Genomic DNA, 24,257 nt, shown 5'->3' with positions numbered 1-24,257 from the left:
CTTTAAAAATACTACATGAGAATGCGTATACCTATTAATACAACTTATTGGGGCACATACTTTGTGCAGGCTTAATTTTGCTAAAAATGATCATTTGTATCCCAACAGTTCCCATCAAACCAGTCTTATTTCATCATTCTTCCCAAATTTTTCCTTTTATATCTGTATGGAAATTCATAGCAAAGACATGAAAAAATTGAAATCTCTCGGAATAAATACAATTGTACTCTAATTTTTACCATGTAACAAATTAATGTGAACTTTAGAATGGCAAAAACAAGAAGGATTGATGTAATCTACACTTTCTCCAAATTTTGTGTATGGTATAACCTTAACAGCAAAGAAACACTTACAAAAATAAATAGACATGTATATGTCACACTGAATATATTGCAAATATGGTCCGAATCCAGGTGTTGAGTGTTGTATACACATTCCGTCATTAAACAACGGGAAAACCCCACATAAATTAATGATTAACATTCTCTCTCAGAAGAAATTGTATGATAATTAACGAACAATATTCATCAAAGTAATATAATTGTTGCAATAGTATAATCAATCGTGAAAAGATTTTCAATCGAAGAATGACCTATATATTTTCGTGCAATACACTGTCGAGGAGGCAGCTAGCGCAGGAATATGAACACGTCTTATATACATTTCGGGGGGGAAAGTGATTTTTCTTAAAAACGTTTGACTTTAATTTTGTTTTCTCCCACGTATTACATACACATCGATATTCTATACATTTGTTGTAATCCTGTATCTGCTGATCATGAATGGAACTATATTTTTTCAGAGCAATTGTGTGAAGAGTACCTGAATCCAGTAATATATCTTGAATAGATAGTATGCACTGATCGAATATATTTAAAAAGGTTCCAGGCGTTTAGTCCAATCCCCATTAACTCTAATGTATGGTACACTGTAAATGTGAACATCAAATAACAGACGTAAGCTTTCATACGAAAGAGTATGTAGAACAAGAGGTACTGTGAGCAATGCTCACTAAGAATACCCCCCGCTTACCCCAATCTCCCAAAGGGTGTTGGTAATAGGTATAAACTACCTCTTTTCTGAGTGTAAAAAACAAATGGCATGACAAACCGAACCATATTGCTACTTCTATGTCCAGTGCGCGTGACCTTTGACCCCAAAATCGATAGGGAAAATCTTCATCCCATGGGTAGTCCATATGTATGATATGGTGACTGTAGGTGGAAAGGATAACGCTTTAGAGCCCGGAAACCATATTGCTACTTCGATGTCCAGTGCGCTTGACCTTTGACCTTTTGACCCCAAAATCGATAGGGAACATCTTCAGCCCATGGGTAGTCCATATGTATGATATGGTGACGGTAGGTGAAAAGGATAAGGCTTTAGAGCCCGGAAACCATATTGCTACTTCGATGTCCAGTGCGCTTGACCTTTGACCTTTTGACCCCAAAATCGATAGGGAACATCTTCATCCCATGGGTAATCCATATGTATGATATGGTGACGGTAGGTGGAAAGCATAAGGCTTTAGAGCCCGGAAACCATTGCGTCTACAGACGGACGGACGGACAGAAAAACGGACAACCCGATTCCAGTATAACCCCCCCCCCCCCCCCCCAACTTGTTGCGGGGGGTATAATAAGGTCCTTATATCTCTCCCATTTTGAGAACATCTTGGACAGGATTGTTGATTACTACTTAAAATCCTAGATTATTTCTGACTCAAAATACAAATGTAAGTACACATTTTAACATCCAACATATCCCAAGTTCACAGGAAGGTCACAAAAGTTAATGAGAATTCCGAATTTTTTCATTTGGCCAAACGAGGCGGCCCCGTGTCATGATAAAGATCCCTTTCTGCTCCAAAGGCCGTAAGCGCTGAGCATAGGCCTAAATTTTGCAGCCCTTCACCGGCAGTGGTGACGTCTCCATATGAATGAAATATTCTCAAGCGGGACATTAAACAATATCCAATCAATCTTAGGTGTAAAATGGTACATGTACACGCATCTTCGCTAGCCAAGGGTTTACGATCCGCTCCGTTTCTATACAAACCCTTGGGTTTGTAGAGAAGTGTATTGGATCGTAAAAACTTGGGTTTGTAGAGAAGCAGAGCGGATCGTAAACCCTTGGCTAGCGAAGATGCTGTACACGATGTTCAAAAATATCTGATACTATTATAAGTGTAAATAATTTTCAAAGAATAAATGTACCGACTAGGAAATACTGTATTGTTTAACGCCCCTCTCGAGAATATTTCACTCATATGGAGACGTCACCATTGCTGGTGAAGGGCTACAAAATTTAGGCCTATGCTCGGCTCTGATGACCTTTGGACAGGGAGGGATCTTTATCGTGCCACACTATTGATTGTAAAACTTGGTAAAAAAATAAATTATTGATGATCACAGACTTTTGGGGTGTTTCCTCAAGCACTTTTCGAACTTTCTCATTAGTGTTCTAGTGACAACTTGATGTTGATTTACCATTTGAATATTCTTATCAACAACAGATACAGATTTTTTTTTAAATCTTCTAACCAATCATAAATTTGTAATCTGGTAAGCTTAGATATTCTGCTGCATGAAAGACGAAGATAACGAACAGTGATCTGCAATCTCATAACTCCTATAAGCAATACAAATAGGTAGTTGGACACACCAGGGGTGGGATCAGGTGTCTAGGAGGAGTAAGCATTCCCCGTTGACCGGTCACACCCGCCGTGAGACGTATATCCTGATCAGGTAAACGGAGTTATTCGTAGTCAAAATCAGTGTGCCACATTACTGTTGCTGATTGATTGATTAAATATTGTTTAACGTCCCTCTCGAGAATATTTCACTCCTATGGAGACGTCACCATTGCCGGTGAAGGGCTGCAAAATATAGGCCTATGCTCGGCTCTTATGACCTTTAAACAGGGAGGGATCTTTATTGTGTCACACCTGCTGTGACACGGGGCCTCGGTTTTCGCGGTCTCATTCGAAGGACGTCCCATTTAGTCACCTCTTACGACGAGCAAGGGGTACTGAGGACCTATTCTAACCCGGATCTCCGCGGAATTTACTGTTACTGTTGCAATGATTAAATCTGTATGTTTATAATGAATGTGTCTTTCATGATCTTGCATGCGACGTTCATGAATTTTTGACATTACCTGACTTACAGAGGAATATCACCCCTACTACATATGCAGAGTGAATATAAAACATAAAGAGATATACCATACGTTGTAATTGCCTGCTGAATTGGTTAGAAAGCAAAAACGCTTTGAATACACGATTCTTGTATATGACTATAATAAATGTAGTATTTATTGGTGGAAGGTAACGGTGGAAGATTTTTTCAAAATAACCCCTCTCCCTCCAATATTCGGTCAAAAATACAACAAAGAATAATTTTCACCCTTCATTAATGCTCATGCATCACATTATCTGAAGATTTTAACTCTACACAACCGACATTATGACACCCCTCCTTTTTTTCTTGCATAACACCCCCCAATACACCACTAAATTTCATTTGCAACCAAATTCCCTTTAACATGTATTAGGAATGAATTATAGGTTCTACACATATATCAAATATGATGTCTATTGAAGCGTTTCTTGGGCAACTATACCTGTTTCAGTGCAAATAGGTGAAATTTGGTAAAATTTCCGCATTTCGTTCATTTTAAAACTTTGATAATTTAATGCACTGTGTATTAAAATCTGGTTGTTTATGTGTTATTAATTCCGATTTGTCTCCGCAATATCATGAAATAAGTATCATTAAATTGCAAGACATGGATTTTGTAATAAACCAAAAAGAAGAGTACATTGTCTGATTTTTTTCAATAGATCTAAATATAGAAATGGGGAAAACCAAGTGTCTCTCGTTTCCATGGTTACCGATCGAGTGGAATGAAAATAATTATTTTTACGTTCAAGTTATGTTATCTAAAGCATATATACCACGTTTCATGAAATTCCGACACATGTCCATCAATAGCCATCTGCATTGTTCTATCGTAGACAATCGTAGCTCTTATCCTTGGACGAATCTGGCTCCACTTTTTTGGCACGCTGTTTTTGGCTATATTTAGCTCTAAAACTTCATAGTTATTTCGGATTTCAAACATTTCGGTTGAGCATCACTGAAGAGACATTCTTTGTCGAAATGCGCATCTGGTGCATCAAAATTGGTACCGTATAAGTTTTACATATCGACCTTTTCGTCTTTTGTGGACGGGGCCCCTGACCTAAAGCCAGCTGAGGGCCAACATGGATAATATTAACAAGTTCTTTCGTGTATTCAAATTAATGAAAATAAAAGCATAAAACATTTTCATTAATTTTATTCATTCTTTTTATATTATCATAAAAAAACAAACATGGAACATAAAAATACAAGCACAAACAATATATACAAGAGAAGTGACTAGAAGTTATCCTAGACCCCCTTCTCTTCTCTCTCCCCCCCCCCCCCCCCGTGATTTTGCCTGCAATTAAATTTTGTACCACATGTACTGTGTACTGTCGTCTGATGATTTTCTTTTATTTAATGTTTAGAACATCACGCAAAGAATTATATACTAATTTTCATAAAGAATAGAGAACGTTAAGGATCTAAACATCAATAAAGCCTCTAACCAAAAAGAAAAATCAGTAATAAAACGAATGAGTCAACAACTGTGACAAACAGAAGGATTATAGCATGCAATATGAAAAAGAAAACACAATTCAATCAATTTTCTATCAAAATATTGTCATTAAACAAGAAAAAAAGCCTTTACTCAACTAAAAAAAAAAATATTCAAATAGCAAAATAAAAAATTATGAATGTTGTGTTTAAGTTGAAAAATTAAATATAATACAAATATAGTTCTTTATTTTTTAATTCTTTTTTTTTTAAATTGGTCTCGGAAAATTCCAAACCATTTTTTAAGAGAATGCGTCATGGTGTCTTCTGCTCAACCTTCAATTTGGTAATGTACAAAACTATGATATTTAACAGTTTTCTATATAACAATGAATTACTGCAACTTTGCTAAAGTAATCATAGCAAGATGTTCAAAGGATTCTCAGTCAATTAAATGGTGGGAAAACAAAAATCAGCCTGAATCTGAAACACAGCCTTCATCATCTTCACTGACAAATTTCAACAACCTGGTATCAAGTCCGAAACGCTATTCTATTTCTATCAAAGTGTAATGCAAAAATAGCCCAAAATGTATTTGCCATATAATGCATTCTCCAGGAATATCTCAAGATTGCAAAGTTACCTTACAAAGAACAGTACTGGAAAAGTGCTAAATGGAGGAAAAAACCAGTTCTTGCACCAATATTCATTGCAATCCTGGTGTTCTTTGACAAATGCGGAAAAAATTTACATTCTATCAAAGATTGTGCTCAATGTGAAACTGTCAACCCTTCAATTTCATCGCGTCACAAATCAGTTAGCAGTACGACAGAAAACATAATGTCCAAAACAGAAGCACTTGTTGAGGAAATCAAAACAATGACACCAAACAGATTAGCCAATGCCCCAAAACAGATGATCAATATCTTAAAACCCATTTTTGAAAACAACTTCTCCACAAGTCTCAAAAATGCAGTCTCATCTCACTACAATCTCACTGAAAAAAGTCTAGCGCTCACAAATTCAAAGAAAAAATGAAAGAAGGCCGAAAAAGTAGTCAAAGCATTTCAAATCTGCTATCAAATGACACAGAAATTAACACATTCCTTTCTTCTTGGACCTCGTACAATCAAAGAGATATGTTAGCTGCCTACTTTGAGACTCCCAAAGCAGCAAGACAAAAAGCGAGACCCATTCCAGGGAAGAAAAAAACCCCAAAACATGTTGGAAATATACAACTACAATTTTGACAAGGCAGAGTTCATAAAATATATTGAAGCACTTCCCCCTGGGTCAAACGTTGGAGAAATCTGACAATGAAATACAATTTGACAAATAAGAATGGCATCAAATCTTCAAACGGAGGTCAGGTTCTCTGTGAATATGCCAAGACATTAGGAATCAATACACAGAAATTCAACTTTCCCAAGAAAGTACTTTCAGAGCTTGGAAATCATGCATTGAAGAATTAGAAGCACAGGAAATCCAACTACCTATGTTGAAAATCAAGTTGTTTGAAGGAGAGCAATCAAGAACGAAGGTAATTACAAACTTATATAACTACTACATATGCATAATTACTACAATAACTTGATACGAAGAGTCAGATCCTGCCAACGAGATGTAATCCAACTCTTTGGATCAAGTTACTGTAATAATGTTAAATTTATTATATAATCCCTTCTGTATTTTGAAATCCGCATTTATAAGATAATACATGTAATTCAAATTATCAAAATCATAGACATAGTGAAATTATATTTTGTGTGCGATGTGGTCGATATTTGCCACAAACAAGAGACTCATGGGTCACATTGCTCACCTGAGTCACCTAGGCCCATATTCAAAGATTTTCCCTAGATATACGCTAGTAAAACTTTGATCCCTATTGAGGCCCCAATTTATCCACAGGGGCCATGATTTTAACAAACTTGAATCTTCCCAATGTCAAAAGGCTGTCATGTAAATCTCAGATATTCTGGCCCAGTGGTTCTTTAGAAGATTTTTAAAAATTTCCCATATGTATTTGTATGTAAAATTTTGATCCTTTATTGTGCCCCCGCCCTACCCTCAGGGGTCATGATTTTAACAAACTTGAATCTGCACTATGTCAGGAGCTTTCGTGTAAATTTCAACTCTTTGGGCCCAGTAGTTCTTCAAAATAATTTGAAATGACTCCACCCTATTTTTCCAATTATCTTCCCTTTGAAGGGTACATGTCTCTTCATTTGTACAGACCTGAAAGCCCTTCACCCAAGGATGCTTTGTGCCAAGTTTAGTTCAAATTGACCAGATGGTTCTGAAGAAGTCAAAAATATAAAAAGTTTACAGACAGACAGAGGACTTCACTTGAGCTTTCAGCTCATGTGAGCTAAAAAAAAAAAAGCTGCGTTAATGTAAAACTTATACGGTACCAATTTTGATGCACCAGATGCGCATTTCGACAAATAATGTCTCTTCAGTGATGCTCAACCGAAATGTTTGAAATCCAAAATAACTATGAAGTTTTGGAGCTAAATATAGCCAAAAACAGCGTGCCAAAAAAAGTGAAGCCAAATTCGTCCAAGGATAAGAGCTATGCATGAGGGAGATAATGTATTGTGATTTCATCAGTTTCTGATGATAATGATACGGAATTAGAAAACCAGTGTGGCGACTCGGAAATCCGATCACACTCTGTGAAATCAACAGTATCAAAAAACTAATAATGAAACATTGATGAGAATATGATAACATCAAATACTGTACATCAATCTCATGTTTTATCAGTATAATTTTGAAGATTTTTGTTCCATTATGTTAGGTCTTTTGGAGAACAGAGATTCAGACTGTTTTATACAGGATCAAGCAAGGTCAAGAAAAGGTAATAACTACTTTTTAAACTCTCCAATCTTTGAACTTTATGGGGGGAAAAAGTGAGAAAAAAACCCAAAACCACACATATACACAGTATGTAGAAAAACAATAAAAAATACTACATCAACGTTACTCATTAATATGAAGTTCACATTTGAGTATCACCATTCTTAAATTCAGAGGTCACAGAACAATTCCAAGCAGATAATTCCCATGAACACACATTATGCCAACCCAATGTGTTTAACAAAGAACTTTCAGGAATTTAAATGTATGATTTTTTTATAAAAACTCCCCAAAACATTTCAGGAGAGAAAAGAGTCACCGTCTTATCATTCTCTTGCATATATTCATATCTTCTACAGATCCTGCTATGTCATCCGGAGATATTGGCAATTCTGATGGCACAGGATTAGGACACACCGGTGCAGAGATGGAAGTTGAAATCCCTGTTTCTAACCATCCCCACTCTCCAGGTACAACCCTACAAAATAATATTTTCACATCATTCTTTATACACATTCCACTGTAACATTACTTATGTCCTCTACTGCAATCATTGTTTCCATCTATACCATTATGCTGAAATACCAGTTGGAAAGTGTACATACCCTTGTACTTGTGCAAAAGTACCACTATTCCCAAGGGCTTTGAAATCTAGAATATATTTACTGTTCTGAATATCTAAACTAACTTCTAATGTTCAGCAACAAATATAAAACAAAATGTGTTCTTAAAACTTCACTGCCCTCAAAAGTGCTTACACTTATTAAAGGCTTTACATAATACAGAGCTGTTTTATTGTATGGATTGTCCGTATTTTCCACGGATTTTAAAGTAAAAATACGATCTACGGATTCATGCAAGGTGAAGATAACGAACAGTGATCAATCTCATAACTCCTACAAGCAATACAAAATAGATAGTTAGGCAAACACGGACCCCTGGACACACCAGAGGTGGGATCAGGTGCCTAGGAGGAGTAAGCATCCCCTGTTGACCGGTCACCCGCCGTGAGCCCCATATCCTGATCAGGTAAACGGATTTATCCGCAGTCAAAATCAGTGTGCCAAGAACGGTTTAACATGTTCAACAGCTACGATTTTCCACAAACCTGGGGAAAAAAAATCAGTTTTCGAAATTTACCGATAAAGAAGATGTTAGTTGTTTTACACATCAACACTATATACTAAGTTTGGACCCACCCATGGGCCACATCGCTAACTTGAGTCACCTTGGCCCATATTTAAAGATCCTCCCGATATATTCACAAGTAAAACTTTGATCTCTATTGTGACCCCAACCTACCCCCAGTGACCATGATTTTCATTGACTTGAATCTGACAGGAAGCTTTCATTTCAACAGTTTACAGAAGGACAAACAGACAATAGGCAATCAGAAAAGCTCACTTCAGCTTTCAGGTCAATGAGCTAAAAACAATATATCTCCCCCTGGAAGAGGGGAGACATAACTGTTCATTCTAGTGTTGATATGACACAGTAGAGAATCATAATTGAAAATTAATTTGCAATGGTAGGCTCCATAAGATATATTTTCTCAAATAATTGAGACACACAAGTCTTATCAGTCACCTCAATATTAGTTAAAAGGTATCACTGTAGTAGTAGGGATCATAAAATTTACCATTTTGGCAATCTAATTAAAATTAGATGTTAGATCCGCTCACATACTCGCTACACATGGTTGGATTTGCAGAGAGCATATTGAAAATGTGGGGGTTTTTTTTATCAGGAAAATGACATCTTTAAAAACTTGCGTGACATTGTTTGTGATAAAGACCATCCAGAGAATTACTGGACCTCAACACTATGGGAAGGACGATTCAAATGTGATCATTGTGACAAGACATATGCACATGTTGGATCCTTCAAATTCATGAGGAAAAGATTCACAACATTCACATAACAAAGACGTCCAAAAACCAGAAGGACAAGAACCAAGATGAACTGCAAGATTATCTGTTAATGTTATTTAAACTTGGTATGTTGCACAAAAACTTAGATACTTCTGTAGATATGGGAGATGGTGAGAGAGCTGTGAGATCCTCCAAGTATGAGCTTCCAATATACCATATTACAAACAAAGTGGAATATTCTATTGGTTCTATCCATCTGACTGGTCTTACATCTGGCATTCTGTCAGAAGATCAAAGTGAACGCTTGGTTGCAAATCGATTTGTTAATTTGCAAGGTGGGAAAAACAACAACATATCACCAAATACCTGGAAATGTTAAACAGGGACAGCAAGATTGCCTGCTCTGGCCACAAGACAAAATACAGCATTATCAGTCACTCAAAAGAATATCCCCATCTCATTAACTTTAATAGTCATTTTGACAATATTACAGACGTCAAAGGAAGAAAGGGGTTTCATCACATCCCAAGTTACAAAGAAGATGTATGTTGTATTAAAAGTTTTGAAGGACTTAAAACAAGCAAATGTGCTTACACATACACCAAAACGCTCCTTCAAATGTTCGAATCTATTTGCAGAAAGGAACCCTTTTCAGGATGCACACCGTGGTTTATCAACAATGATTCATCGCCATAAACCAAGAAATCCTTTTATTCGACAAAGAGATCCCTGCTTTTAAAATTTTACACAGTGTGTTAATTTGTACCTGTGAATAGCAGGGAAACTGAAACATTTTCATGTGTATCTAGATTGGCCTATAACCTCCAATGAACGGGATGATGGGATTTCTCTTTAACAGTGTTTAAAGGTTTCGAATAATGTTGATCTTTTTCTATACATTTACATCATCTAATTTTAATACTGCTAAAGTTGCATGGACTGTGACATCACTTTTCTTGTGCATATTTATAAATGCAAAATATACTACCAGTATACTGTTCAAGACAAATAAAAGTTAATCATTTGATCATGTGTGATTATGATTTAATTTGTTCAATGTTTAAACATGTCAAACATGAAAATAGATGAATTCAAAATAAATACACTTTGTAGAGTAAAACACAGTTATGGCGAACATGCGGACAACGATTTTATTGCACATTTATTATGAAGTAACACCCCCCCCCCCCCCCCAGTTTGAAAATAACTAATTACATGAAAAGGGTATTCAATCTCATAATCCTGTTGACAATGCAAACTTAAAAACAAGGCAAACAGGGATCCCTGGAAACACCAGAGATGGGATCAGGTGCCTAGGAGGCATATACTTTCCCTAGGATATAGTGAAGAAGCAAAAATTAGGGTCCTGGGACTTCGCTATAGCCGTGTTTTACTGTATCTGGTCTCCAAATATAAGAATATGTTGTTAACAAGTGTCCAATGTTCCTTGTGTCAACATCCACAACATGCTGTAGGCCTGGATAAATTATTGCAGTTTAACTTTAAACATGTAACAGTCTGACAGAGAAATAAATCATAAAAGTAAATAACATTTCAAATTCAGAAAAAATCCTTTTCTATGGCATAGAAAAATACACTGCTTTCAGCTCAAGACCAAGATATTTTTATTTATTTCTATTTTGCAATGCTAACCTGAAGTAGTCAGAACTTAAATCTAGTTAATCTGTACATAGTAATTTTTATCCAGTTACTTAATCCACGCCAAATCAACATATTCTAAACACGAAATTCGTATAAAATTACATGTGAAGTTCACTATCAGAATCTTTATTGGAAATTTCATAATCTTCTGTTTTGTCGCTGTCTGTGTCACTATCTTCTTGTGCATCACTGATACTGCGCATTATTTTTTCAATTGGAAGTAATTCGCAGTCATTGCATTTGCAATTCTGTTCACAATTATCACAACAAGCATGAGTTCCAGTCAAAGTGCTTTGTAAATCCTTCTCTTCTAAGAAATTGTTCAGGAGTCAAAGTCTTCTACAGGCATTTGTGCCCAGGAATTTCTTTACCTCTTGATCAAGCAAGCGTTGGTGGTAGGAATTGTATAAAATAAGGGCTACTGATGGTTGATGGTCTCTTCCAACTATACCAATTTCCTGCAACATCTCAGAACAATTACTTTGTGCACCAAAAACCACTACACTATGGAAACCTTTAGCATCTATTCCCATAACAAGAGCGCTTGTGGAAACTAATATTCCAAAATACTCTCCGAACTTTGCAACTCCTTTACAATATACTCTTTCTTTGGGTATTCTGTTTGTGAGTGGTGCAACTCCATGAATGGTCTACATGATGGCAATTCCTCCAGTACCTAGTTGTAGACCTTTGCTGCATCATTTATTTTTGTGCAATAAATCAGAAGACGTGGAAACTTCTCTTGTAGATTTTGTAGTGCGTCGATTAACCAAAAGACAGATCTTTCTATGCTGTAGGATACTTTGGTCACCGAACGTTTAATGTTAGGTTTGTCAGGTGATTTGATGATTTCAACAGTTTTGTCACTGAAGTTAAGGCATTTTTTGACACGCTTGGAAATTTTCTTGGATACAAGTAGCAGTCAATGCCAATACACTGGCATTCGGGAACAGAGATCTCAATTCTCCAACATGGCTAAACCACTTTCGAAATGCTTCCTTGCCGTCTTCATTTTGCCCCCTGTTTAAATAAAATGTTTGTAAACTGTGTAGTTTAATATAGGACTTTTAAAAACATGTGCAAAAATAACAAGAGGCCCAGGAGCCACATTCCTCACCTCTTCCTTGGCCCATATTTAAAGCTTTTCCCTATATATTCGCTTGTAAAACTTTGATCCCTATCGTGGTCCCAACCTACCCTCAGAGGCCATGAGTTTTACAAACTTAAATCTGCACTATGTCAGGAAGCTTTCATGTAAATTTCAACTCTTCTGGCCCAGTGGTTCTTGAGAATATTTTTAAATTACCCCACCCTATTTTTGCATTTCTGTGATTATTTCCTCTTTGAAGGGGGCATGGCCCTTCATTTGAACAAATGTGAAAGCCCTTCACCCAAGGATGCTTTTGTCCAAGTTTGGTTATAATTGACCCAGTGATTCTACAGAAGAAGTCGAAAATGTAAAAAGTTTTCGACAGACGACAGACAACTGGCGATCAGAAAAGTTGTTAAAAAGAATATTGTTATCTCAATCAATTGAATGACAGAAAACTCAAATCTAATGAATACCATTGACAAACAACTTTACAACCAGATTATAGTGTTCAAGTAGTTTTCTAAGTGGAATGGTAGTTATCTTAGCATGAATTGTGAGCAAGAGGATGCTGTAGCACTATCCTGATGCAACATTTAGAAACTAATTTCTATAAGCAGTTTGAAATTTTAGCAATCCTCAATTTTGGCAACCCACACAGTCACTAATAATGCCAAAATTAGATGCCTGTTAAACATGGTATGTATTTCTTAACAGTATTATTGATGGCTATTTTGTTTACAATATCTACATTTATAGATCTGAGAGTTTTAGTACACTTACCATGTGGCTATGGTATGAAATTCATCAATAGCAATGATTGAGACATTGAGATGGCGCAATGATTCTCTCCATAATGGGTTACCAAGTAATGTTTCTGGAGATCCGTATATAATGTCAACTCAGCATCCTTTTGTCACTCCCATCACTGTAACCTTTGAAAATATTGTTATAAATAATTGCATTAAATATCAAATATATTTTAATATATTAAGGAGGTACTCTACATTGTTATAATTATAGGTTATAGACTTTGTATGGGAAAATATGACGACCGAGTTTTTTGGCGCGTAGACGGACCGAGCTTGCGAGGTCCGTTCGCGACAAAAAACTCGGTCGTCATATTTTCCATACAAAGTCTATAACCTTTTTATTATATACTTTCAATTTCATTTAGAAACTAACAATAATTTTATTTTTAACAATAACTTTATCGGTTTAACTGAGTAAAAGATGAAAAATACAAAAAAATTGAAAATTAACGGCGTAGAAATTTGATTGTGACGTAATGTTTGCGGGCCGGAATGTTTCCGGGCATATATCGTGTGATATATGCCCGCAAACTTTTAAAGAAAAAAGAAGAGATGAAATTCAAAGTATATAATAATGCCTGATATCCTTTTAATACATGGATGCATATATATATATATATATATATATATATATATATATATATATATATATAAATTGATGATTAGATGGAGTTCAATCACATAACATTTATTTCTCAACAGGCTGTTTCGTAAGGGGATGGTTTCCCCTCACTCGTCGGGAGAAAAATTTCTCCCGACGAGTGAGGGGAAACCATCCCCTTACGAAACAGCCTGTAGAGAAATAGATGTTATGTGATTGAACTCCATCTGATCATCAATTTATGTAGCTCCGTGAGGCCACGTCGAGCACTCTAGAAGATTATATCGGAGATTTATCCCATATATATATATATAAGTAATATTTGTCTATTCATTCATTTCCTAGCTGAGTAGCCTTGTTTAACAAATCGACTGCTGAACTGTAAATCATGGGTTTGAGTCCAGCAGGGGTTTTAATATTTTTTTCAGATTGGTGTCTACTAAAACTAAATAAAATAAATTTGAACATTTTCTATTTCAAAATATTATTGTACATGTAACATATCCCCCAACTTTTCATCCATATCAAATTCCTCAGATGTAGCATTCATCCTTAATACATACAAACATTATGATGTAAAGGATAAACATAAAAATAATTAGCATTAGAAATTTTAAAAAACAAGTTAAGAAAATCCATAAATTGCATATATGACAAACTGGAAATAAATGAATACAAAAAGAAAAAAATGTCTTGTTTCTTTTCTAACAGAACTGTGTAATTTGATTTAAGAAATCGAACTTTTGTGTGTCAGAGCTATCAGCTATCAATAATGCAATATTCATAATCTTGCACATGATAGAGTGTTAATTAACATACTGTACGATTGTTGCTATACTTTACAGGTCCAGCACAATCTCTATATTGATCTATATAGCTTTATTTAAGCTTTATAACGCTATTTGAAATAGCCTGATTTAACCATTTAAAATCTTTCATCAAATTCAAATTTCATTGAGTGAACATATTTCATAAACAGAAGATAATTCTCAAACTATTTTCCTTAGGAAGAATTTTAATTCACTAATCACAATTGTGAAATGTTTGGGATTATTAAGCACTAATTATTCAATCTTCAGAATAGACTAATTGAAATTAATGAGGACAGAATAATGGATTAGCAATCAGGTCACACTGTAAATTCATCTTACTTATCTATACTTCCAACAGCTGTTTAACACACACTGGCTAGCGGACGATTAACAACACACATTAAATTCTTTTTTCATGCAAAAATCTCAAAATGACGCAGGATAGTTATGAACTATAGAATAGTATTGTGGTTTAGTTCAAAGTATAAAGTTAAACACTTTCACTTACTATTAATATGTGACTTTTGGCAACATCACTGCACTTAATTCAATCTGAACAAGCTTTTTCAAATAGCTTTATAACGCTTTACTATATCTAGCTTAATACAGCTATATAGTATATACCAAAATAAAGCTACATAGCGTAATAAAGAGATAGTGCTGGACTGCTTTAGTCAGCCATACATTTAATGAGGCATACATACAAAATTATTTTCGTATTAAGATATTTGGGTTGAAAATAAATTCCTTTATAAGCAGCAGTCAGTTGCGGAATTTTCTCTAATTTCCCAACCTGGTCCTCCATTAGAGAAATCAAGGGACAGCAAACGAAAACTTTGCCAACGTCCAAACTCAACTCGCGGCAAACGGGAATGAATATTTGAAAAGGCAAGGTTTTGGCAAATTCGGGTGGTAGAACCGCCATACAATCAGTCTTGCTTAGGAGACATTTAAGTATCTGCTCTTGCTCGGTTTACAACGTCTCAAGATTAAATATCTTCAAAACAGTTTTGATCGCTTCCATTTCTTCTTCTGTCGGCATATTTAATAACTATCCCAGTATTGTATATAATGAGGATTCTCATTGGATGTCGAATACATTTCCGCCTTTGTAGTGATTGGTTAATTATTTATGCGAGTTTGACCTCTGACGTGACCCTCTATTGGATGTTGTTAGATATTTGTGTAGCGAGTATGTGAACGGATCTAACATCTAATTTTAATTAGATTGCCATTTTGGTTGAGGTCTTTCAATCAATACAAACTTTCATTTTTTGTTTTCTGATATAGAAAATGCAGTTGGAGATGTCCACCACAGGCCCTTGAAGTTGGTTGATGCTTGCATAGTGTCGATGAACAAACCTGGTAAAAAACAAAACAATCATAGTATATTCTAGAATTCTACAATGAATTTCATATGCATAGTTTAAACAACTTTTATATATAATTCCAAACAACAGTTGTTCTTGATGCAAGGTGAAGATAACGAACAGTGATCAATCTCATAACTCATACAAGCAATACAAAATAGATAGTTGGGCAAACACGGACCCCTGGACACACCAGAGGTGGGATCAGGCGCCTAGGAGGAGTAAGCATCTAATTATGTTTCAAATCCATATGCAAACAAAGAAATCCAAAGTCATCCTTTCACAAGATGTAAAAGTATGAGATCCCTTTTTGGCAATAAAACAGGTATAATATAAATATACATGTCCAACAATAAATAAGAAGCCCACAGGCCTTATCGGTAACCTTAATACTAGTGAAAAAGTATCACTACTCCCATGGGCTATGGAATCTAGAAAAAAATCCTGTTCTGAATATCTAAGCTAAATTCTAATATGCAGCAACAAATTTGAAAAGAATTAGACTGATATTTATCAAGAAGTTAAAAACTTTTTCTTCCCTCAGATACCTATCCTAATGCCGTATGTGTTTATGGTCCACCCAAACCCCAGGATTCCAACACGCCCCATAATCCTGATGGTAAGTTTTCTTTATAAATACTGAATCAAAAGTATTCCTACTAAAACATACCCTACCTGATAGCAAAGAACTAACTTGGAAATTCTTTATTTTCTCTCCTCAGATGCCTATAAAAGTGCCGTATGTGTTTATGGCCCACCCAAACCCCAGGATTCCAACACGCCCCAGAATCCTGATGGTAAGTTTTCTTTATATATACTGAATCAAACATATTCCTACTAAAACATACCCTATCTGATAGCAAAGAACTAACTTGGAAATTATTTTTTTCTCCCCTCAGATGCCTATTCTAATGCCGTATGTGTTCATGGTCCACCCAAACCCCAGGATTCCAACACGCCCCATTATCCTGATGGTAAGTTTTCTTTATAAATACTGAATCAAAAGTATTCCTACTAAAACATACCCTACCTGATAGCAAAGAACTAACTTGGAAACTCTTTTTTCTCTCCCCTCAGATGCCTATCATGATGCCGTATGTGTTTATGGCCCACCCAAACCCCAGGATTCCAACACGCCCCAGAATCCTGATGGTAAGTTTTTATGAATACTGAATTGAAAGTATCCCTACTATAAATACTCTACCCGATAGTGAAAAACTAATTTGGGAACTCTTTGTTCCTCAGATGCCTATACTAATGGCATTTTTCTTAATGCCCCACCCCCACCCAAACCCCAGGATTCCAACAAGCTCAAGAATCCTGATGGTAAGTATTTAATTCCACTAACTTAAATATCAGAGAGCAAGTACTAGTACACAATAATAGAACATGTAGTTCTATAAATAAAAAAGAAAAATCCTTCAAACAATAAAAATTCAAATTGCATTAACTGTGTCAGGGGTGTCATGAGTGGGGTGGGGATGTTATAATGTCAATATAATTTTTGTCGTTATTTATTCCATCATGTATAATGTATTTTTAAGATAACCAATTATAGTAACTTGAAAGCTTGTTTGTTTTGTTTTGATGTTTTCTGCCACACTCAACAATTTTTCAGTTATATGATGGCGCCCAGTTTTTATTGGTGGAAGAGAGAACTCAGATACCTGGGAAGAGACCACCGACCTTCCGAAAGTAAACTGGGAAACTTTCTTACTTACCGGCGCGAGCGGGATCCGAACCCGCGCCGACAGAGGTGAGAGGCCGTGTGATTTTAAACGCAATGCTCTAACCACTCGGACACGGAGGCCCCGTAACTTGAAAGCCCCCAAACCCTGAAGCTTCACCCCATGGGTCCCCATTAGGGGCCTTTAAGACAGCCCTGGTACTCTACTTTATATTTATTAATCAATTATTCATTTATAATCATTTCATCATTCTTTATTGAAAAGGTTACCATGTGAAAAAAAGGGGCAGAAGACAACTATTTTCACCAGAAGTCAAACATACCCCCTGTTCCAAGCGATTTAAATCAAGTAAGAAAAGAAATTTCTGCAAGGTTTTATACTTCTATCACAGGCCCTTTTTGTCTGTTTGAAATATTAAATGAAACTTGTCATAAATTAAGTTCTCTTACCTCCATAATAAAACAATCAGTTGTCATTTATGACAAACATTTATTAAAACTGACACAATTACCATGTGCTTTGACTCTTTCACTTTCAGCATCAAAGTACACCACCAATGATCTAGTGAGCATTGATTTGGGTGATATGGAAGAAGTTGAAGAATTTAACACGTACAGGAGACTAATTAAAAATGACAAGTCCTTTCAACAATCCTATGACAAGTCTCTAGCAACAATACAAATCATGATTAGTAAAAGGCATAGAGAACTTAAGGAAAAACAATGTTTTGTTGCTACACAACATATATTTTATGCAGAAATGCTTTTAAAGCACTGTGGGATGTATTTCTAACGAGTTTCAATATCAATTATCAGATATAAACATGATGTAGCAATAAAATTTCTCTTACATTTGAGCCTCGTTGTACATTTTTGATGAAATAATTTCATCGGACGTCTGAACTATGACGGCATATTACCTATTTTCGCAGGATTTGATAAGATATTGAGAATTGCCTTCCCATATTTCCCGCTAGTAGGCGGTAATACTTGTCCCGGTCCAAAACATCGTTTGCATTGTATGCAAGATAATGGCAATACAATTTGACTTATTTTTCTTTCCCTATATTTTCAATCCTTAGTGGATTTAGCAAAAGAAATTACCTAGAGGCTGAGATCTGCAATAATCCGACTTAACTCGCTATGAGTTAAGTATGAACAGAACATGTATTTGTCCAGGCAAAGAAACATAACTCTCGCATTCGATAGAATTGCGCGGTTTTGACACTATTCCCCCAAATACCTATCGTGACACTTTCCCTTTTCTAACCCGCGTATATATAGTGCGCTAGTCCTTTTTGAGTTCCATGTCGACGAAAATACAAATTGTCTCGATCACGAAATCCAATTCAACACCATCGCCCGTCCTCGACTGACTTCCAACATATTTGGGTAAAGTAAACACATATATAAATTGCGGTATGTATTCATGTTCTATTATTTTTGCTTAATTTTGTAGCTCAACGCTTTTCTTCATGGGTACGGGTTTTTCAAGGCGACTTGCTTCATCTACACCGCCATTGTACACGTCGGGTCGGCATCATGGTCGGTTCTTAACTAAAGGATAATTTGTTATTATTCAATTAACTCTAAGTCATTTAAGCCTTGTTATTCTATTTCCAAACATTCACTGTAATATCTACCATTAATTTTTGTTTTTTCAAACTTGTCTGTAATATCGCAACTTTCATTTAGGTCTACTTAGCTAACCACAACACGTGCTGATTCTTATATTCCTCTTATAATATTGTTCAACTTCGTAGAAAATGTTGCGACATACGAAACACCCTTTTAAATCACCTTACGCCAGACCGGCACAACACCCAACACTTCGTTCATTGCCCACACGGACTTCGATCCCTGCAATTCTTACCCAGACTCAACCCCGTTCGACAACTCAACCCCAAGTGGAGAACCAGATAGAGGACACGCCTCTCGCTCAACCACTAAGGCAGCCTCACAGCCTCATCACGGAAGCAACTGTATCCACACAGCCACCAGCAGCACCTGAGACACCCTACATAACAGGTGAAAATCCTCTTATAAGCATCACTGATGAGCTTGGGGTTCACGTCCCTCAAGCCATCAAAGATAAAATTTGGGCAAAGCAATATGTTGATTTGTCAAAACTTCTCGATTCAGAATCAGAAAACGGCCATAATGCGCACAAAATTTCAATCATAGAGGGTCAATTAGTTGCAGAACCCAAGGTCAAACATATTAAAATTGCCACGATCGATAACTGGATCGATGCATTTTTAATATTCGCAAGTATATATCTCGCTAGGCACCCTTCACACATCCAGGTCATCTTGAAATATATCTATACCATTCGCATGGCACATGGCCGCTAAACAAATTGTAACTGGCTCGAGTACGATGGGCAGTTCAGGCTAAAAATCTAAAAAAAAAAAAAAAAAAAAAAAAAAATCCCACTATCTCCTTTGGTTCCATTGATGCTGAGTTATGGCTCATGTATATGCAATCACAGGTCTCCTACTCATCAAATCACTCAAAAACTGCATTCAAGTGTTTCGATTATAACTTTAAAGGTTCATGCCTTAAACCACACTGCACATTCCAACATGTTTGTATGCACTGCAACAAGTCTCATCCCCGCATACACTGTTGGTCATTCAACTCTCCTCAATCCAAGTCTACTAGCCCAACTCCCCCTCGTCCAAACACGGCTCAAAACTATCCCCCACAAAGTAACGATTTTCGAACTTACAAACCAAAACATTCTTTTCAACCACAGCGGACGAGATTTAATCAACCTAGGTTCAACTCCAATTAAGCGCCCAGTACTTGCGAAATATTTAGCACTATATCCAAATACCGAAGATGCCCAATTTTTGCTTAACAGTTTCTCTTTCGGATTTTATTTGAACTACTCGGGTCCTAGAGTGTACCTACATCCGAAAAACATGAAAAACATGAAATAAGCAAGCGAGCATGTAAATCATTTATTGACTATTATTGAAAAAGAAATCGCATTAGGATGTATAGCTGGACCTTTTTCCAACCCCCCTTTCCCCAATTTCCGTTGTAACCCTATAGGCGTTTTGCCTAAGAAAGACGGGGGTTGGAGGTTAATTTCAAATCTATCGGCACCTGTAGGTATTAGCGTCAATGAGCATATTGACCCCATTTTGTGTTCACTTCACTATGCTTCATTCGACCAGGCAATTTCCTTAATACAAACCTCGGGTAAAGGGGCGTTACTTTGCAAGATGGACTTGTCTAGTGCATTCAGACTTTTGCCAATTCATCCATCAGATTTTGCTTTATTAGGCATGTGTATTCGAGACCAATATTACTTTGATATGTGTATGCCGTTTGTGAGTGCCATCGCTTGTTCAACATTCGAAAAATTTTCATCATTCCTCCATTGGCTAGTAGGCCGAAAGGCACTCAATCAAAATATCATCCATTACCTTGATGATTTCTTGTTCGTTGGTAAACAAAATACTTCACAATGTTTAGATATTGCCAATAATTTTCAGGCAACTTGTGAGGAATTAGGCGTTCCAATAAACCATAAAAAAAAACACAAGGCCCGACCACACGATTATGTATTTTAGGTCTGGGAATCGATACGGTAGCACAGACCATTTTTATACCAGACAATAAGATTCAAGAACTTCAGTCCAAACTTCATGCGTTAGTCGCTTTAAAAAAGGTTACCCTTAAAGAAATACAATCATTATCCCTCAATTTCTTTGCTAAAGCCATTCCAGGCAGCAGGGCATTTAACCGCATATTCTATAACTCCATCATTGGCATACGGAAACTTTACTTTCTAATCAAAGTTACACAAGCAATCAGAGACGACGCAAAACGTTTGGCTCAATTCTCTAGAGCATTACAATGGATATTCCCTCTTTCCAGAATTACATTGGTCTACTAACCAGGCCCTTAACCTCTTTACCGATAGTTGCGGATCCTACGGCGGAGGTGCAATTTTTCAGAACCATTGGGCAGTAATTTCCTGGCCATCTTCATGGGGTAACGATGTACGACGGGATATTACTTTTTTAGAGCTAGTTCCCATCTTATTAGCTATTTGGGTCTGGGCTGATCATTTTAAAGCAAAGAAATTGCTTATAAACACCGACAACATAGCTTTGGTCCACATACTAAATTCTCAGTCTAGTAAGTCTCAGCGCGTCATGTCTCTCTTAGGGCCACTAATATTGTTATGTCTGAAGTACAACATCCAGATTAAATCCACTCATATATCGGGCTATAAAAATTCCATTGCAGACTCTATTTCTCGATTTCAGTGGGAAAAATTCAGGGCCCTCGCTCCACATGCAGACAAGAATTCAGCCCTCATACCTCCGGCATTATTGACTCTTTTAGACCTCAGGTAGATTGTTTGCTTTACGCCGCCATAGCAAAAAACACAGCATCAACTTATCAAAAAGCCCTAAACTCTTTTCTGAACTTTCGTATCAAATATAAATTGCAGTTATGTTGGCCCCCACCAGTTGACCAGTTTATTAACTATATTACTTTCTTGAGTGCCAACAAAGTATCGTTTTCAACGGCTAGGTGTTACCTAAGTGGCATTAGTTACAAAATGTAGTTAGAGGGCGGTATTGGCAACACTAAAGCATTCATAGTAAGGAAAATGCTAGAGGGATTCCATAGGCTGAACCCAGCAAAGGATACCCGTTCCCCTATCACTCTTCGTATACTGAACCAGTTAATACCTATCCTGCCTGTAGTTTGTTCAAGCTCATACGAAGCCACTATGTTTTCCACCGCTTTTCAGTTGGCATTTTTTGCATTGTTGCGGGTTGGCGAAATTACCTTCACTAGTCATGCCACTCCTACACTGTTGTACAATGACGTATCAATAGGAGATGAACATATTTCGTTGTTTATAACTGGTTCAAAAAACGGATCAATACAATAAGGGCTCTACGTTGCACATTCCACTGAACTCCCAAACAGATTCATTGTTCAAGCACTTGCACAACTTTTTGTCCATTAGACCCCAATCACGTGGCCCATTTTTCTGCCACCTTAACGCCAAACCGCTCACTAGATATCAATTTACATCATTATTGCACAGGTCTATTGAATTTATCGGTTTAGATACCTCTATTTTTAAGTCTCATTCATTCAGAATAGGTGGAACTACCCATTTGTTTTTACAAGGAATCCCCGAAGATGAAATTAAGGCTAGAGGCAGATGGAAATCTGACGCATTTAATTCCTATATCAGAGCCTAAAGTTTAAACTTTTTACGTATACCTGCAACATTTCGTGTTCTAATTGAATACCCAAGTTTGTAGGTTCCCGTACTACTGTCTGGATCATTGGTTCTTCCATTATTAATTATGCTGCCCGCCACGCAGAAAAGCATTTCGGAAACCAGCATATGGATCTAACACAGCACAATATCTCAATTTTTTGGTCCGGTAAGAGCGGTATGGTGTGGGAGGAGGTGGAGGCAATAGTTAAAAGTATTGTTCAAAAAAGGGGCAAACCTGACGTTATATTAATTCATGGCGGGGGTAACAGTATTGGTACAATGCCCTTGGCTAGATTGCAAAAGTTCATGAAATTAACTTTTGCAAATTTACAAACTTTTCTTCCACAAACTCGATTCATATGGTCCCAGATTCTCCCCAGGCGTTACTATAGACATATGTTCTCAAATATTGCAGCCGATAAAGCACGTAAGCGTATCAACAAATCTTTAGCGCCATTTGTAATAGCACGCAATGGCGCATACATAAAATACCCAGGACTTCAACAATGTTCTTCCACGTTTTATAGAGACGGTACGCATTTGTCGGATATTGCTCAGGTTATGTTTTTAAACACCATCCGGGATGGATTGCTTAGCATCATCCAAAGAAACGCTCGAATATTTCCTTAACCACACGGCTATTTGATAAGCAGTCTCACTGTCATGGCTCGAGCAAAATGTTGCCCGCTCGTGACGGATGTCTTCATGTATGTTAACATTTCTCATACATACATGAAGACATTTGGTCGAATTTTGCTAAGCCTGCCACAGATTTTGTTTCATTCCAGGTCCGTGGCTAATAATTAGGCTTATTGACATTGCATGATTGATATTGATTGATTGACAAATTGAAATGATTGATTGACACATTGGTGGATTGAAATATTGATTGATTGATTGACACATTGGTGGATTGAAATATTGATTGATTGATTGAAATATTGATTGATTGACACATTGGTGGATTGAAATATTGATTGATTGATTGATTGAAATATTGATTGATTGATTGAAATATTGATTGATTGACACATTGGTGGATTGAAATATTGATTGATTGATTGACACATTGGTGGATTGAAATATTGATTGATTGATTGACACATTGGTGGATTGAAATATTGATTGATTGATTGAAATATTGATTGATTGACACATTGGTGGATTGAAATATTGATTGATTGAAAATATTGAGTGAATTATTGATTGATTGACCGAAAAATGGATGGACTATTGATGCTGCAACATAACTATCCAAAAGTCGTTGTAGATCATGGATTTATACTACTGATGTTTTGTATTAATATGAACATTGTCGTTGAATTGAAAATACGTTTTTATTAAGTAAAGCCATGACAAAGACTGCCAATACGTGTTATCGTTCTGTTCTATTGAAATAATGTAGCCCTATCCGATTTTTTTTATTCTGACGTTTTCAGGATAGGGCTACAATTCCATAGGATCTCCTATATTAGTCCCAAATATTGTTTACACCAAAAGGAGTACCAACTCTGTGCTCGGGCATGTCTAATAAAGGTGTTTTTCATTAAATATCATGTATAACATGCAAAATTCTTCGTCTGCTCCGCCATGCTTGTT

The 24,257-nt window shown here is 36.4% G+C and overlaps 1 pseudogene; it reads right to left on the bottom strand.

Moving 5' to 3' along the window:
* Nucleotides 1–11,118: 11,118 nt before the first annotated feature.
* Nucleotides 11,119–15,377, bottom strand: LOC125680058 (ATP-dependent DNA helicase RecQ-like; annotated as a pseudogene).
* Between the last annotated feature and the right edge of the window lie 8,880 nt (nucleotides 15,378–24,257).

The sequence above is a fragment of the Ostrea edulis genome, chromosome 2 (assembly GCF_947568905.1).
Source record: "Ostrea edulis chromosome 2, xbOstEdul1.1, whole genome shotgun sequence".
Lineage (NCBI taxonomy): Eukaryota > Metazoa > Mollusca > Bivalvia > Ostreida > Ostreidae > Ostrea > Ostrea edulis.
This window is presented reverse-complemented; position numbering and strand designations above follow the sequence as displayed.